At 29.3% G+C, this 17523-nt stretch overlaps 1 protein-coding gene across 3 annotated transcripts in view; it reads right to left on the bottom strand.

Annotated features, from left to right (window-relative positions):
• LOC142226655 (dnaJ protein homolog 1) overlaps positions 1–17523 on the bottom strand; it is a 109139-nt gene that overhangs the window by 65312 nt on the left and 26304 nt on the right. For all 3 annotated transcript variants that reach the window (XM_075296763.1, XM_075296765.1, XM_075296764.1), the window contains exon 2: positions 17403–17426. The gene's annotated coding sequence lies outside the window, so the exon portion shown is untranslated. The remainder of the gene's footprint in view (positions 1–17402; positions 17427–17523) is intronic.

Genomic DNA, 17523 nt, shown 5'->3' with positions numbered 1-17523 from the left:
ATACCCAAAAATGTATATGCTTGAAGCAAAATATGTTTGGGAGTATATGTTACAGAAGCGATTTTTTGTGAGCGTGTAGTAACTGGACATTCAAACAAAAATTATAGCCGATATTATTTCGTATTATTTTTGTATTTTTTCTCACACTTTTTTTTTTATCGTTTACACATTTACAAGCTTACTAAAGCGCTCTGATCTATTGCATTTAGAACAAGCGTTATGGTGTGATTGCTTTATAATTGACTGGGAAACTACAAGTGGCTATAATTATAGCACAGCAGCATTTAAATGAGATTAAATCTTTCGTTCCTTGTGCCATTGTACGTTAACGTGATACTGCACCCTCAAAAAAAATCGCTTCTTTAACATATGTTCCAAACATATTTTGCAGGAAGCACATATATTATTGGATACTGCCGAAACATTAATATGTTTGTTTTATGTGAACATATTATAAGTTTGGAAGCATTTTGAGCCCAAAAATATTATATGCTTGGAAGAATTTTTCCCAAAGACGATTGTGCTCATTGCCCAACATACTCGTAATTTTCAATTCCACGAAATATTTTAGTTCTTGGCACCTTTTTCTGTAATACAAATAATGTTGAAGAAATTATTCACTTTTATAAATTTTTTTAAATTTTACCTTTCGCCTGCACGGAGAATCGAACCGAGGACCATACAGTTTGTAAGCCAACACACTATCCACTGGACTACGTAGCTGTTATAGTCACCAGTAGATAATTATCGTTATAAGTTACATTTATATAACATAGTTTGCAGCGCCCACGAGCCCCTGCAAACATAACATTATTTAACAGAAATATACATACACCTTGCATGCAAAGGGTCGTGGGTTCAATCCCTGCTCCGGCCGAACACTTTTTTTTTTTAATTTACACATTTATATTTATACTATATTAAATTTTTCCATCTCTATTTCCATCTCTATTTCTTTCTCTATACTCTATTTGTCGCTTTGAATAAAATATCAAAACATATGTATGTTTAGTCGAAATTTATAAATATACCCAGCGGCGGAATCGAGAAGGACCTTACAAATTCAGGCATGTTAAATGCCTTAAATTGGAAGGAGTTGTGTTTATAAGACATGCATGTGTACTGATTTTACATTCATCGTAGGCATTCTAAAGTCAGACCTGCGTTTCATTTACTTTTTCATTTTATACACCCAGACATTCTCTTTGCCTTCTTTATAGAAGTTGTATAGCATGGGTGTTAAAATTATGTAGCAAGAGAGTTGTCTTGTGCTCTCGTTTAAAAGAGAACTTTAAAATTGTTTACATCCCTATTCATTTATAATTAGAATGCATTTGTAATGCCTTTGGAAGTCAAGTGGTTATTTCATATTATGACAGAAAATATTTATGTCAGAAAATATTTTCATTAATTATCTTTGCATATGTTAATAAACGATAATAAAAGTGCATAATAATTTTGCGGACTCCAATTCACGCCATTCGTTCGTTCAGTTTTGATTTTGTGAAGTACAGACGCGTTCCTTGTTTTGTGTTTTTAAATTTGTGAAATTGTGAAAAGTTAAACTTACAGCATGGGTGTTATGCAGAAGGAGCTATTTAATTATAATTAAAATGCATTTTCAATGCCTTTCTAAGTCAATCGCTCGTTTTATAAAATCCCACTTACAAATATACTAGCATCTAATTGGATTGCCTTCAATTTCCCAAAAAGGGCCATTATTTTTCTATAATTTATTGAATTTAAATTCTTCCAGATCTCAACAACAAATGTGGCGAAAGAAGTCCTGACTTAAAAATTTGTATATTTTTTTCTTTAATTTTATATTAATTATCTATTTATTTATCTATGTTTGAACTCGAAACTTCTTATTGTAACAATAAATCTGAATTAAAACAATAACTATGTCTAATAATGATAAAGTCATTCTTTTGAGAACGTATAGGGAAGACCGCCCTGTACTACAGAACACCTTCTTGACGTAGCGCTGCAACATGCCCGTAATAAGAAGGAGCGAAGGTGTGGTTTTATTTTCAGTAATTATGTAGGAATTCTTATATACACCCCTGTAGAACTCCTTCTGTTTAGAGGGCTGGTGAACGCCCTTTTATGTAAGCTACAAAGAAGGCCTTGCCCTCCAATCTCACCCTATGTTAAATGGAAAGGAAGGTGTAATGTCCTAAGCAGGCCTCTGTAATGCCTAGACAGGCCTGGAAAAACGCCTTCCAAGCACATGAACTACGCCGCTGGGTATATATAAGTTTGCATTCACACATATGATTTTTATGAAACATTCATGCCCCAAACATAATATATTCTAACATATTAACATAGATGTCCCAAATATTTAGTGTTAGTTTAGGAACATTACATGTTTGCACTTAAATATATTGTGTTTTAAAATTGTGCCCGAAACACATTTTGTTTATATCGGAACATATGAAAAACATATTTTTCTAACAGTGTGGCAGTGATGAATCACGTCCACAAAGTGGATAAAAAAGATGGTAACCAAACCGAAATGATCCGAAAAGTAAAAGCCATATTTAATCGAAATTCACGCCGTAGTTGTAGAAAACTTCTTCGTGAGCTGATCATATCGCGAGAACACATACTGAAAAATGATCTTTGACTAAAGCCATTGAAGTTCCAAAAAGCTCACCGATGCACAAACAAATTTGGGTTGAAAAAAAAACCAAGGAGTTTCTTCGCTTGCTCGAAAATGGTAGGTTACCAAATTTGGCTTTCTTCAATGAGAAGCCATTCCAAAATTTAGCAGTTTGTGAACAAACAAAATGATCGCGTTTTCTCGTCAACGATTCGATGTGGGTCGCTCCCCGCTCGTATTCCTCGACCGTGGATTCAAAATAAATGCCGAATATTATCGAAATAAACCCAAGAACGAGTTAAAAAGGTAGTTCTACGGTTTATTTCTACTGTAGAATGGCCACGAAAATCTTTGGATGACAATCCATTGGAATAATGTACCTGGGCATTTCGGAGTGTAAGGTTGCCACATAAAGTACCAAAGTGTCGATCTTCTCAAAACGGTGCTTCGACGGGATTGCGCCAAAATAGCGCAGAGCCACTTTCGTCCAGCATGTTATGGCTTTTCCGACCGTTTGAAGGCCATAATCCGCACCAAAGATAGCTAATCCGAGCTAAAACTGAATCTAAAATTATTTTATTTCCGACATTTTTTGCTTTTAAAAAATAAAATAAAAAAATTAACAAATTTAGCGCTTTACTTAGTTGAATTCCATATCTGCCACCCTGTATATAATTCCACACAAATTACAGTGTCTGGACGCTCTAGAAACCAATATGGTATTTGAATGACCAAATGGCCATTTAAATTTTTATGGCATTTATAAAAAATAAATCAAAATTGGCATCCCTACTGACAACAATAACAACAATGTGGATAATGACGCTAACGTCGCTTTGCAAAGAACAGCGTCATAGTTGATGCTAATTTTACAAGCAGATACAATCTAGTGAGAAAAATATTATCCGTTGTCAAATATATTTTTAACTGACACTTATGGGTTAAGGTCTATTCCATTCCAGTCCAATCTAAGCTATGTGACCACTGGTGTTCTTATGCCATAACATACATCCCATACAGATGGACAAAGTGATGAGTTCTTTCTCTAAACTAAATAAATAAAAGTAGAGACTATTTCACATACATGGTTATATTTTTGGCTACATTAGGGTGGTTCATATGTATTATTAATTGTTCAGAAAAAAAAATCCGTTGTTAAATTATCGCTAAATTTAACTTAGTTTTATTGAAAAAAAATATTTGCTAGTAGTTAAACAAGTTTAGTTTACATTTTTTCGAAATTTTCCACAGCTTAATGAAATTTTACTTTTTTTAAGTATGTCTCAAAAATTAAACGTGGGTATAAAATTCATAGACCGCACACATAAGTTCAATATGAACTAAAGCAAAAGAAGATTTTTGTACGATTCCCAAAAATAGTAAGAATGAACTACTTTATGGTTAAAATGGCTTTGATTTGGCGCCAATGATGTTCTTCTTTACTTTTAGTTAATTTTTTCTTCTATGAGAGAATGTAGTTTCGTGAACTGCAATTAAAAAGTACAACAGGGCGTTAAATTTTGCTGGTTTTAACAACGCTTTGTGGAAATCTCAAAATGTGGAGTAAAATTTAGTTCATTTTCGTGCGAAATAGTTCATTCTACCTATACAACAGTTTACTTTTTGTCGGTGTGTGTGTGTGAATAATTTAAGGAGAAAATGTTAAAAATTGTAATTAGATGAGCGCAGGCAACATCCCTTTTCGAAGTCGAACTCGCGACCGAGCCAAACACAGAAATCACTATCACCAAAATATTTCCTATTAAAAAGTTGATTGAAGTTGAATTTTTTTTCAATTAATAAATTTATTGATACAATTAACTTTTTAATCAAGATAACAGGTTGGCTGATAAGTCCCCGGTCTAACAAAGAAAACACATTTTTTTGTCAAAATTCGTTTTTATTATTCAACATAGTTCTCTTCAAGAGCGATACAACGATTATAACGACCTTCCAATTTTTTTATACCATTTTGGTAGTACTCCTTCGGTTTTGCCTCAAAATAGGCCTCAGTTTCGGCGATCACCTCTTCATTGCAGCCAAATTTTTCCCCTGCGGCATCCTTTTGAGGTCTGAGAACAATAAAAAGTCGCTGGGGCCAGATCTGGAGAATACGGTGGGTGGGGAAGCAATTCGAAGCCCAATTCATGAATTTTTGCCATCGTTCTCAATGACTTGTGGCACGGTGCGTTGTGTTGGTGGAACAACACTTTTTTCTTCTTCATATGGGGCCGTTTTGCCGCGATTTCGACCTTCAAACGCTCCAATAACGCCATGTTGATGGTTTTTCCCTTCTCAAGATAATCGATAAAAATTATTCCATGCGCATCCCAAAAAACAGAAGCCATTACTTTGCCAGCGGACTTTTGAGTCTTTCCACGCTTCAGAGACGGTTCACCGGTCGCTGTCCACTCAGCCGACTGTCGATTGGACTCAGGAGTGTAGTGATGGAGCCATGTTTCATCCATTGTCACATATCGACGGAAAAACTTGGGTGTATTACGAGTTAACAGCTGCAAACACCGCTCGGAATCATCAACACGTTGTTGTTTTTGGTCAAATATGAGCTCGCGCGGCACCCATTTTGCACAGAGCTTCCGCATATCCAAATATTGAAGAATGATATGACCAACACGTTCCTTTGATTTCTTTAAGGCCTCTGCTATCTCGATCAACTTCATTTTATGGTCATTCAAAATCATTTTGTGGATTTTTTTTTTGATGTTTTCGTCGGTAACCACCTCTTTCGAGCGTCCACTGCGTTCACCGTCCTCCATGTTCATTTCACCACGCTTGAATTTTGCATACCAATCAATTATTGTTGATTTCCCTAGGGCAGAGTCCGGAAACTCATTATCAAGCCAAGTTTTTGCTTCCACCATATTTTTTCCCTTCAGAAAAAAGTATTTTATCAAAACACGAAATACCTTTTTTCCACTTTTTTCACAATAACAAAAGTTCCTTCACAAAAGACGCTCTATCTCACAAACTAAATGACTTACAGACGTCAAATTTTGACACGAATCATTTAAAGGTTGGTACTATATAAAAATAATATGAATTTAATACTAGCGACGCCATCTATGTGTCAGACCGGGGACTTATCAGCTGTTATAGTCATTAGCTTAATTAAGTCAATGATTGAAAAATTTTTAATTAAAAAATTAATTGATAAAATTAACTTTTTCATCAAATTTTTTAATTTTTAACTAAATATTTATTTCAAACAATCAATTTTTAATCAAAACACTAAATCAATTAAGAAAGTAATTGAAAATAGTTACGTTTTTAATGAAAAAATTAATTGAGTTTTGCAATCAACATTTAAATTTTGTACTGAATCAATTAAAAACTGTACTGTATCAATTAAACATGTCTGTCTGTCCGTCTATCTGTTATAATCACGCTACAGTCTTCTATAATAAAACTATCATGCTAAAATTTTGCATAAATTCGTCTTTTGTCTGCAGTCAAGTTATGTTCGAAGATGGTCTAGATTTTGATATAGTCCCCATACTATCCGACCCACCCCCCTCCCCCCGTCTTGAGCGTGTAGATATTCCAATTATTATCCCATATAGCCCGATTAGACTTGGGCTTCTAGGCACCGCAATTTTTATCCGATTTGTCTGAAATTCAAAATCTAGAGATATTTTGGATATTTATGTGTGCCGAAATTGATGTGTCTCGGTCCATGGTTTGGTATAGCCCCATATAGCCCGATCTCCCGATTTGACTTCTTGGTCTTCTAGACACCGCAATTTTTATCAGATTTGCCTGATTTTCAAAATCTGGGGATATTTTGGATCCATATATAAGTACGCCGAATACGGTGCTTATCGGTCCATATGCTCATATAGCCCCCAAAGAGCCCGATCTCCCGATTTGACTTCTTGAGTGGGTACATAGCCGAATTTTATGAAAATCTATTACCGTTTTCAAGTTGAGAAACAAAAACTCTATGAATTTAATCCCAGGTTTATTGTTGATTCTTCTATTACTACGCAATGTTACATTTTTTACTATCCAAATTTGAGGTTCCACCCTGTTGTACACTATTTATACACATGTTTTTATGTAGCACGCCGAAACTAAAGTCAACTAAAATTAAATAAACAGTTGAGTCATCTCTAAACACTAAGATGATTAAACGAAATCCCTGTGCCTGTGTGTCACTAATTGTTATTTCTTACTTTTTTCATTTTTGGCAAATTCATATAAATAAATTTTTCAAAGATCGATGGGTTGGGAATATTCGAGGACTTTCGAATGGTACAAGAATTTAGATATCTATTAAAATCAAGTATACCACTTACTACAGTATAAAGACAATCTTCAAAATAATAATTTTTTAAACAAACATTTTGTAATTTAACTTTTCGCAAAGTCATTGTAATGAATTTTTGGTTTAATAACGAAACATTTCATACTATCTGTGGTTATTACCATTGTTGTTTTCTTTACGTTAATGAAAAATCTCATTGACTAAATTTTATTGAATTATTGATTCCATGGCAAACTTAACATAAGTTTCGCATACATTTCTTAATTAATACCTTAATTTATATATTAATTTTATAAGGAAGGAAGTGTAATATAAACAATTATATTTAAAACCATTGAACTTGACTAAACAAAATGCATTCACACCTACGCCATTTTAGTCTCATACACATTCAACATCCATATTCATTAAGAGATTTGCGAAAATAGTCCTTGTGAGAAATTGTGCATAAAGTCAAAACACAAAATCTGTCATTTCACATGACAGATAATTTACCATATTTTTTACAAAAAAAAATATATGAGACTAAAATTCTTGTTGGGATTTTCTTTTCATGCGTTTGTGTGATATTACTGTCATCGTCGGAAACATTTAAATGCCATTTTCATTTATATTTAAACAAATACATAATTCCATACAATGTCAAAGATACACAGATCTACATTTTTAAGTTGATGGCGATCGTAACTACCCCCACATAGTCTCATTGCTAAAAAAAAATGTAAAGCTCCCCCATAGGTTGTATATTAATTTTGTCGTTTCCTTTGCAGCTCAATGAAATAGAATTTCTGAATTGATATAACGATGTCCGTCTATTGAAATCTTTGCGTTTTACGAAGAAAAAAAGATATCGGCTTGAAACTTCATACAAACACAACTTATAGCCCCTCTATAAACCTTCTGAAGTATAGTTTACGGCCCCTCACTATCTACAAGATAAACGCTAATCTGAAAATTTTGAATACACTTAAAAAACTATTTTCATGGTATTAAATATTATGCAGCCTAAATATTAGGATGCGCAATTTACTCAATATTAAGGACAAATTTCTTTAAATTAATGCAATTTTAAGTAAAAGAAAGTTTATAATCTTAGCTTCAAAAAATTTTTTTATTAAATTTAGGACTCAAATTTTGGAAATTTGCGGCCCTCCGTTAAAGTCGTTTTTATTTTTATAGAAAATTTTGTCAAAAAATTATTTCTATAGAAAATTTTGTCAAAATTTTATTTCTATAGACAATTTTGTCAAAATTTTATCTCTATAGAAAATTGTGTAAAAGTTTAATTTCTATAGAAAATTTTTGTCAAAATTGTATTTCTATACAAATTTTTGTCAAAATTCTACTTCTATAGAAAATTTTGTCAAAATTCTACTTCTATAGAAAATTTTGTCAAAATTTTATTTCTATAGAAAATGTTGTCACAATTTTATTTCTATAGAAAATTTGTCAAAATTTTATTTCTATAGAAAAAATTTAATTTGTAAAAATAAAAAAAAAAAATTTAAAAAAAATAAAAATTTTGTAAAAATTATATTTCTATAGACAACTTTGTAAAATAATTATTTCTGTAGAAAATTGTCTCAACATTTTATTTCTAGAGAAAATTTTCTAAAAATTTTATTTCTAGAGAAAATTTGCTGAAAATTTTATTACTTTAGCAAGTTTTGTCAAATTTTTATTTATTTAAAAATTTTGTCAAAATTTTATGTCTATAGAATATTTTGACAAAATTTTATTTCTATAAAAAATTTCGTCATAATTTTATTTCTATAGAAAATTTTGTCAAAATTTCATATCTATAGAAAATTTTGTCAAATCTTAATTTTTATAGAAAATATTGTCAAAATGTTATTTCTAATTTTCTATTTTAGAAAATTTTCTCAAAATTTTATTTCTAGAGAAACTGTTCTAAAAATTTTATTTCTAGAGAAAATTTTCTAAAAATTTTATTACTATAGAAGTTTAGTCAAAATTTTATTTATTTTGAAAATTTTGTCAAAATTTTATTTCTATGGAAAATTTTGTCAAAATTTCATATCTATAGAAAATTTTGTCAATTAAAAATTTCTATAATAAAATGTTGTCAAAACGTTATTTCTATAGAAAATTTTCTCAAAATTTTATTTCTATAGAAAGTTTTGACAAAATTTTATTTATTTATAAATTTTGTCAAAATGTTATGTCTATAGAAACTTTTGACAAAATTTTATTTCTATAGAAAACTATGTCAAAATTTTTTTCTATAGAAAATCTTGTCAAAATTTTATTTCTATAGAAAACTTTTTCAAAATTTTATTTCTATAGAAAATTTTGTCAAAATTTCATATCTATAGAAAATTTTGTCAAATCTTAATTTCGATAGAAAATATTGTCAAAATGTTATTTCTAATTTTCTATGTAGAAAATTTTCTCAAAATTTTATTTCTAGAGAAGATTTTCTAAAAATTTTATTTCTAGAGAAATTTTTCTCAAAATTTTATTACTATAGAATTTTGGTCAAAATTTTATTTATTTTGAAAATTTTGTCAAAATTTTATTTCTATAGAAAACGTTTTCAACATTTCATTTCTATACACAGAAAAAAAAGTGTCTTGTAAATTTAAGGACCATTTGAACTTTCACATAGTTCAACAAATTTACTGTAATATTGTTCATTTTTCGTAACCACAACGAAAATTAACTTAGCTAAAGGAAAACTTATAAAAATTCAGTAAATGTTTTTCAGTTCACTAACTACGAAATGAGAAGGATTTTTCCTTAAATAAATTTCCAACACAGTAGTTAATGCATCGTTGATTCTATTATAAAAATACATGGGCAATATAAAAATCTTACTACGAAATGTGGACAATTTACTAAGAAAAAATTTTGTATGGAAAAAAAATTTTGTAGTAAAAATTAACTTAACGACATTACCGATTCGTACGATGGCTACCTACAGATTATTTCCCTTTTTATTATATGTTGGAGTGTTTTTACTCACATTGAAAATTTTAGATAAAGTAGAATAAAAAGTAGTTAATATAATCCTTGACGGGTGTATATAATTTTTTATAGATTCCTCATAGATTTGGTATATATTTTACCTTAACTTATAGATAGAATTCCAAATAATCAATAAACGTGCTACTGGAAAATGTGAGTGCATCATGTGAGGGTGATTTTAGAGACATTTTGTGTATATCTCGTATGATTGTTTGTGTTTGTTATTGCGTCATTTATGCTGTTGTTGGTTGTTTTGATTCTAGAGACAATGGAATGTTTCTTGTGTGTTGTTGGTATCTTTTGTGGTGCGAGTTGTTTTCTTGCAATAGCGAGATCAGAAAGGGATCGTGTGTGTGTGTGGAGTTGTTTTTCTTTACGTCAGGTATGTATCCTTTGTGACTATTTGTGTCTTTGAGTTTTATTGCTGCATTCAGTTCTGTTGATGCATTTATGAAGTGCACACGTGGATTTAATTTTGCAAAATTGTACGTGCGGTATTGGTGTTTATTAATGAAAATACATTTATTCGAAACATTTTAGAAACTGAGAAGTGAATGATGTGATGTTAGAGTAATCAAACACGCTTTTTATTGATTAAAAAACAAATAACAGATTAAGGAACTGTACATTTCTGTTAATAGTTTAAAATTAGTGCGGATTTTTAATTGATTTACATAAAAAATATACAACATGAGTGGTAATGGGATGATCTATATTTATTATACATCTGGATCACAAGTTGGAGATTGAACCATTTTTTTTTAATCTATATTTTTTATGTTACAGCAATTCCTACAGGTGAGTACTAAGTTCGAGTTTAGCCGCTAAAATTAAAAATAAATCACTAAGAAAAGTATAAAATTATACGTCTTCGATACAAATTTAAATATAACTTGACGGAGAATAGGCCAAAACAAATTTTTTATAAAGATTATTTTTTTTTATAATGGATTATTAAAGAGAAATTGCGATTTTAGCCTCTAAACTCGAACTTAATATCCACCTTAAACCCTAAATGCTATACTGACAAGTGGAAATTATGTCTAATTTTATAATATTTTTTATTTCAAATATATTCAGAGAATAATTTCAAAAACGTCCCATTAGTCAATGGATATGATTCCAATAATGTACCTACTGGATGAATTTTTCAATGTGGTAAGTTTTTCTATAAACGGTATTTTGTCCGTTTTTAATAAAACCAAACTTTCAATTTATTAAAAATAATTATTTTCACTTGCAGGTAGACAGGTCTTGTATTGGTAATTTTTTTTTGGAATATTCTTACTGTTTAATGCTAATTAAGCTGATATCCTTCTTGGCTCTAGGAAATACTCTTGAAAACCGTAAGTTAAAAATCAATATGAACGATAGAATTTGATAATATTTTTCTTATATTTTGTATAACTTTGCAATTTCAGATGCTTATAAGACAAATCCGCCCAACAAAAGTTAGCCAAAATCGATGAAATTGGACAATTCAATTGAATATAGCAACTTATGCCACATATATCTTTCATATGAATAGAAAACATGGAAATGTAAATTAATTAGTTTAGTCCTAATAACATAGAATATTACTCTTTTGAAGAAGCAATTACTAACTACCGACAAGTAACTGCATCCAACGTACTAATAAAAATATTTCCTTTATTGTATATCATAACCCATAATTTTGTGTAATATAATAATAATTTTTTGAAATATAATACTGGTGATTATAGAAAATTTACTTGTTTTGTACGAAAAATGTCTTAGTTGTATACAGGCTTGTTGTACCTTTGATTCCTCAATTTCTCTACTTTTTTGGAAATTATACCGACAAACAGTTTATTTCAAACCAATTTCTTAATACAGGTTTCCCAAAAAATTGTTCATTTTCCGGATAGCAGGAATATTTTGAATGAGTTTAACAATATTCTTTCCACAGCATAGTAATAATGAACTAAAATACGATGCAACACATGAACTAATTTATAAGAAAATCATGAACTTATATCGATGAAAAAAATCTTTGGCGCCAAATCATGGTGATTCTTACTACGGGTTAGTTCATTTTTCATAAAAAATAGTAAACTTTTTTTTCGGTGTAGAACATTTTGTAAAAATTTTATTTCTATAGAAAATTTTGTCAAAATTTTATTTCTATTGAAAATTTTGTCAACATTTTATTTTATTTATTTCCGATATTTTTACTTTTGAGCAATAATATTTAAAAAAAAAAAAATTCAAAAATATAGGTGTTTTATTTGTTGCTTTAAATATCAGCATCTCCCTGGGGGCTAATCACGGTATTCGATATCGAATTTATAATCGTATCGAAAAAATTGTCGATACGATTAAAAGTTTGGATCACGGCATTCGATCGAAATTTGATGTAATTTCTCTAGCATTGCCAACAGCAAAAAACGAAGCAGAACAAAACGAAATGGCAAAATTAAGTTAGCGGCACAAAATGGAATGCAGATTTCAAAACAAAAAGTAAATTGTATTGCATTATATCTTGTGGACCCATATCTCTTTTTACATTCCTCCGAATTCCTTCCTAATTGGAGGATGAGATAAATATAAAATAATTCGGCGACAAATAAGGAATAAAAGTGCGCATTGTTATTGGTGTAAGTACATGGGTTTGAAATTGTGTGCACTGTTAGAAAGTCACCTTTGGAGGAAAATAATTTTTGGTGGCACGTCAACGTCAATTTTATCGCTTTACAATTGTCTGCCGTCTTAAAACTTTTTGCCAGTGGAAGCCTTCATCATTCACAATTCTTACAAGGTGGTCCAGAAGCGTTATGTTTTCACGGAATGGTACTGTAATTGGTTGATCACAATCTCTTGGATATCGATCTAGCATGTGCACTTTGTATATGGTTCATTTCCAAGATAGGATGCTCGCTCCCGAACTCGACTATGACCAATTTTTGTTTAACTTATTGGAGTTGCATTATTCCTAAATATTCAAAATATGTTCATTATATTTAAATTTACTACAAATTACCAACAATTCGAACTAAAACTAGTATATTTTACCTATATGACGAAAACAATGTAAAAAACAAGTGAAAATGTTTTACGATTGCAATTTATCAATCGAACAAATTGTCGATATCGACTCCCGTGATCCGAAAAATTTAGATTTCGATTGAAAGTTCTCGATATCGAATGCCGTGATTAGCTCCCTGTATCTAATATTTCGATGGATTGCAAACAAATCGACCACAATACAGTAGTGAAGGGTATAAAAATACGGAAATTTCCTCTCCATCACCATCAAAACAGTGATGCTATATGTCAGTTCTAAATAATTGACAATGCAAATAATTTCTTCAATTATCGAAATGCCATATTTTGTGGATATTGACTTTAAGACAAATCCCATGCGGAATAATTAAAATATTTTATTAATTTATTTGAATTCAAAAAAAAAACGCAAAATATACACCAAAAAAAACATTTCAAAAAAGCCTTTAATCTCTTGAAAAGTTGGGCTGGACCCAAACAACTGACAGAATGCTAATGCACAAATACTCACACACACTTACGTTCACAATCGATGTTTTTCGCATTATTTGCACTTAATCATCTTTTCAATTAAATCGCCTTGGAACACTTGTTGGTTTTGTTATTAGATTTGTGAATATTGACGTTGGGTATGATGTATTTTTTTCTTTCTCATTTTTGATATCTTTATGCAACAACAATGTGATGATGCCTTCAGCCTCCCCCCACATAAAGCATTGGCAGCAGAAAAAATAAGCGAAATAAACGGCTAATTCCAATAAACGCCTTTTTGGCGTTTCTTGTCATTAATTTAATGCTTAATTCGCATTCCCATTCAAACAAACAAAAAACACAGCTGCATTTTTATGAAAATGTGAAGAAAAAAACAAAACTAAATTTCAATAAAGAAAATAACAAAATAGAAATCAATAAATATTGACTGGGTGGCAGAATAGCTGTCTTTTTTATATTGTGGCAACTCAATGATTTATAGGATCAAATTTCATTTGTATTTTTATTTCCTTATTTTAAGTGAGTCAATTCAAATGCTTTTGCGACAGAATTAATCTTAATCCTGACAATTCAAACAAGGAAATAATTTATGAATTGAAGCAATTAAACAAAAGAAAAGTTAAGAATTATTGGAGTCGGAAGAGGTCAAGCGAATAACAACATTCCTTACTTCTCAAACAAAAATAAAAAACAGACTGAGTAATTAATCAAAGCAGTTTTATAACATATCCTCAAATGACAACAGCTTATTTATAACATATGGGCGGTTGTCATCACTTGTGTTTGCAATATTTGTAATTTAATATTATATCCTCCATCACAGGATGGGGATAGGAGTGCCTAGCAAATTTGCCGAGGTTTTCATAGTGCATCAAAATATAGGTCTGGGACTCTATACATAATTGGGATAAAATTTCCCATTTATTGGCCTATACAAATCAAAAGTGAGAGGAAGAACATCGGCAATAGATTAAACGAGGTATATTGTACACCTGTAAATTCCTTTGGAATCTCCTCCCGTGCTTAGAGTGGATAAGACAAAGGTTTGAGAAAGAGGTAAAACAATAAAAAAAAACGAAACCCAGTGATGTTTCAGTTTGAATTCAAAGACAAGTTTTATTAAAAAGCTGAGATCCTTACCAGTGAGGCGTTGATGCAAGAAAGAATGCCAACAAAGTTTCTATGACAAAGTCATTTTAATTAAGTGAGGTAATTCTATTACAATTCTAACGTACTTCAAGTACTCATTTACAAAACTCAAATAAGTTTTAGAAAATTCTCTGTTAAATTCAAATCAATTATTGAAAACAAACGCTTCAGGATTGCTCAGGTAGAATTATTAATATTTTGGTAGATTTTGCAAAATATTCCTCTTCAACAAACAAACTACAAATTTTGAAAGTTTTTTCTATAGAAATAAAATTTTCAGAACATTTTCTATAGAAATAAATTTTTGACAACATTTTCTGTGGAAATAACATTTTGACAAAATTTTCTATATAAATTAAATTTTGAAAAAAATTTCTATAGAAATGAATATTAACAAAATTTTCTATAGATAAAAAATTTTGCAAATTTTGCTATAGAAATAAATTGTTGACAAAATTTTCTAAAGAAATAAATTTTTGACAAAATTTTCAATAGAAATAAAATTTTGGCAAAATTTTCTGTAGAAATAAAATCTTGACTAATTTTTCTAAAGAAAAAAATTTTTGGCAAAATTTTCTATAGAAACAAAATTTTGGCAAAATTTTCTATAGAAATATAATTTTGACAAAATTTTCTGTAGAAAAAAAAACATTGACAAAATTTTCTGTAGAACAAAAAATTGACAAAATTTTCTGTAGAAATAAAATTTTGAAAAAAAAAATTCTGTAGATATAAAATTTTGTCAAAATTTTGCTATAGAAATACAATTTTGACAAAATTTTGCTATAGAAATAAAATTTTGCCAAAATTTTCAATAGAAATAAGTTTTTGACAAAATTTTCTATAAAAACAAAATTTTCACAAATTTTTCTATAAAAACAAAAATTTCGCAAAATTTTCTGTAGAAATAAAATTTTGCTATAGAAATAAAATTTTGATAAAATGTTGCTATAGAAATAAAATTTTGATAAAACTTTCTATAGAAATTAAATTTCGATAAAATTGTCTATAGAAATACAATTTTGACAAAATTTTCTATAGAAATAAAACTTTGACAAAATTTTCTATAGAAATAAAATTTTGACAAAATTTTCTATAGAAATAAAATTTTCACAAAATTTTCTATAGAAATAAAATTTTGACAAAATTTTCTATAGAAATAAAATTTTGACAAAATTTTCTATAGAAATAAAATTTTTACAAAATTTTCTACAGAAATAAAATTTTGATAAAATTATCTATAGAAATAAAATTTTCCGGTTTGTTAACAAAATTTTTATAGAAATAAAATTTAAAATAAAATGTTCTACAGGAATAAAATTTTTACAAAATTTTCTATAGAAATAAAATGTTGCAAAATTTTCTATAGAAATAAAATTTTGAAAAAATTTCTATAGAAATAAAATTTTCACAACATTTTCTGTAGAAATAAAATGTTGACAAATTTTTCTATAAAAACAAAATTTTGGCAAAACTTTCTATAGAAAAAGAATTTTGACAAAATTTTCTATAGAAGTAAAATTTTAACAAAATTTTTATAGAATTATTTCTTTTTTAACAAAATTTTTATAGAAATGAAATTTTAACAAAATATTCTATAGAAAAATTTTGACAAAATTTTCTATAGAAATAGATTTTTCCATTTTGTTTGTTATTGTTGGTATATTCTTCAATCATTATTGTTGTTTTGATTTATTTCATTATTGTTGTTTTGACTTCAGCTTAAAACCATGCATTGAATAAACTACATGTGCAACTTAACTAACAGAGGAAAGGTATGCCTATCAATTCCATTTGGGCAAAGCCGTATAGACTGCAGGACGGTTGGATGGACAGCTGTTTCGGAATTACCACATTCCTCATCAGCATCCTCTACTTGCAGCAAAACTATCAACTAATAAATTCGGGCACTTCACTAAACCCAAAGTGAACTACACTTGAGCCTTTTCCTCTGTTGGTTAAGCTACACTTGTAGTTTATTTAATGCATGGTTTTAAGCTGAAATCAAAGCAACAATAATGAAATAATTTTTTACAAAATTTTCTATAGAAATAAATTTTTTACAAAATTTTCTATAGAAATAAATTTTTGATAAAATTTTCTATAGAAGCAAACTTTTGTTAAAATGTTCTCTACATTTTGGTAGATGTTTTTTGGCTCGAGTGACAATCGTGATACCAATACCTCAAGCCAAATCTTTTTTGCGTCCTATTCCTCTCAGAATAGAAAACAACATGAACTAGGGTTTTTAATTACCATATTTGAAATGACACTAAATGAGCTTATATTATCACATTTACTGAAGCTTAGAAGACCATTGCAATTCTTTATCCATTCCTTCCATTCGTTCTAAAAGTTAGTTTTTTAAGTAAGGAAAAATTTTCAATGACAAACACATAAAATTCAGAAAAATGCAAAGTACGGTCCATGTAATTTAATATCTGAATATTAGTTCATTCAAATGTTGACGGCGACTGCTGAAATAGAACAGGAACCCTGTGTCAACTGTTTAACAAGCTTTGCCACAAAAAACAATATCGAACAAATCACCCTTTACTAGCAAAAAACTTAGCAATGCCTAATTTTATGAACTTGAAACTGTATCGAGAAAACAATAAATCAATAAAATTACTTGATGATTTTGAGTTGAATTCTAAGAATTTTCTACACATAGAATTTGATATTTTACTTTAGTTTCAAATGGATACAAAATTTATCGCGGGGATCTTTGCTTAGTTAAAAAGAACAAAAGTATCAACCCTGTTCTGAACGCTTATTTTCATCACAATCTAGCAACAAAAAAGACTTTCAATTCTGTATTATGTAAATAAACAAAAAAATAATTTAAGGACTTACCTAAACCTTAAGTTGTTGAATTTTCTGAAAAAAAAAATAAATATTCAATTAGTTCATATCGCTGAAATTGTCGGTATCTTACATATATGGGCACAAATTTTATGAAATTGTTAATGTAAAA

Source organism: Haematobia irritans, chromosome 2, assembly GCF_050003625.1.
Source record: "Haematobia irritans isolate KBUSLIRL chromosome 2, ASM5000362v1, whole genome shotgun sequence".
Taxonomy (NCBI): Eukaryota; Metazoa; Arthropoda; class Insecta; order Diptera; family Muscidae; genus Haematobia; species Haematobia irritans.
The sequence above is the reverse complement of the archived record's forward strand: the minus strand, read 5'-3'. Positions and strand labels throughout refer to the sequence as shown.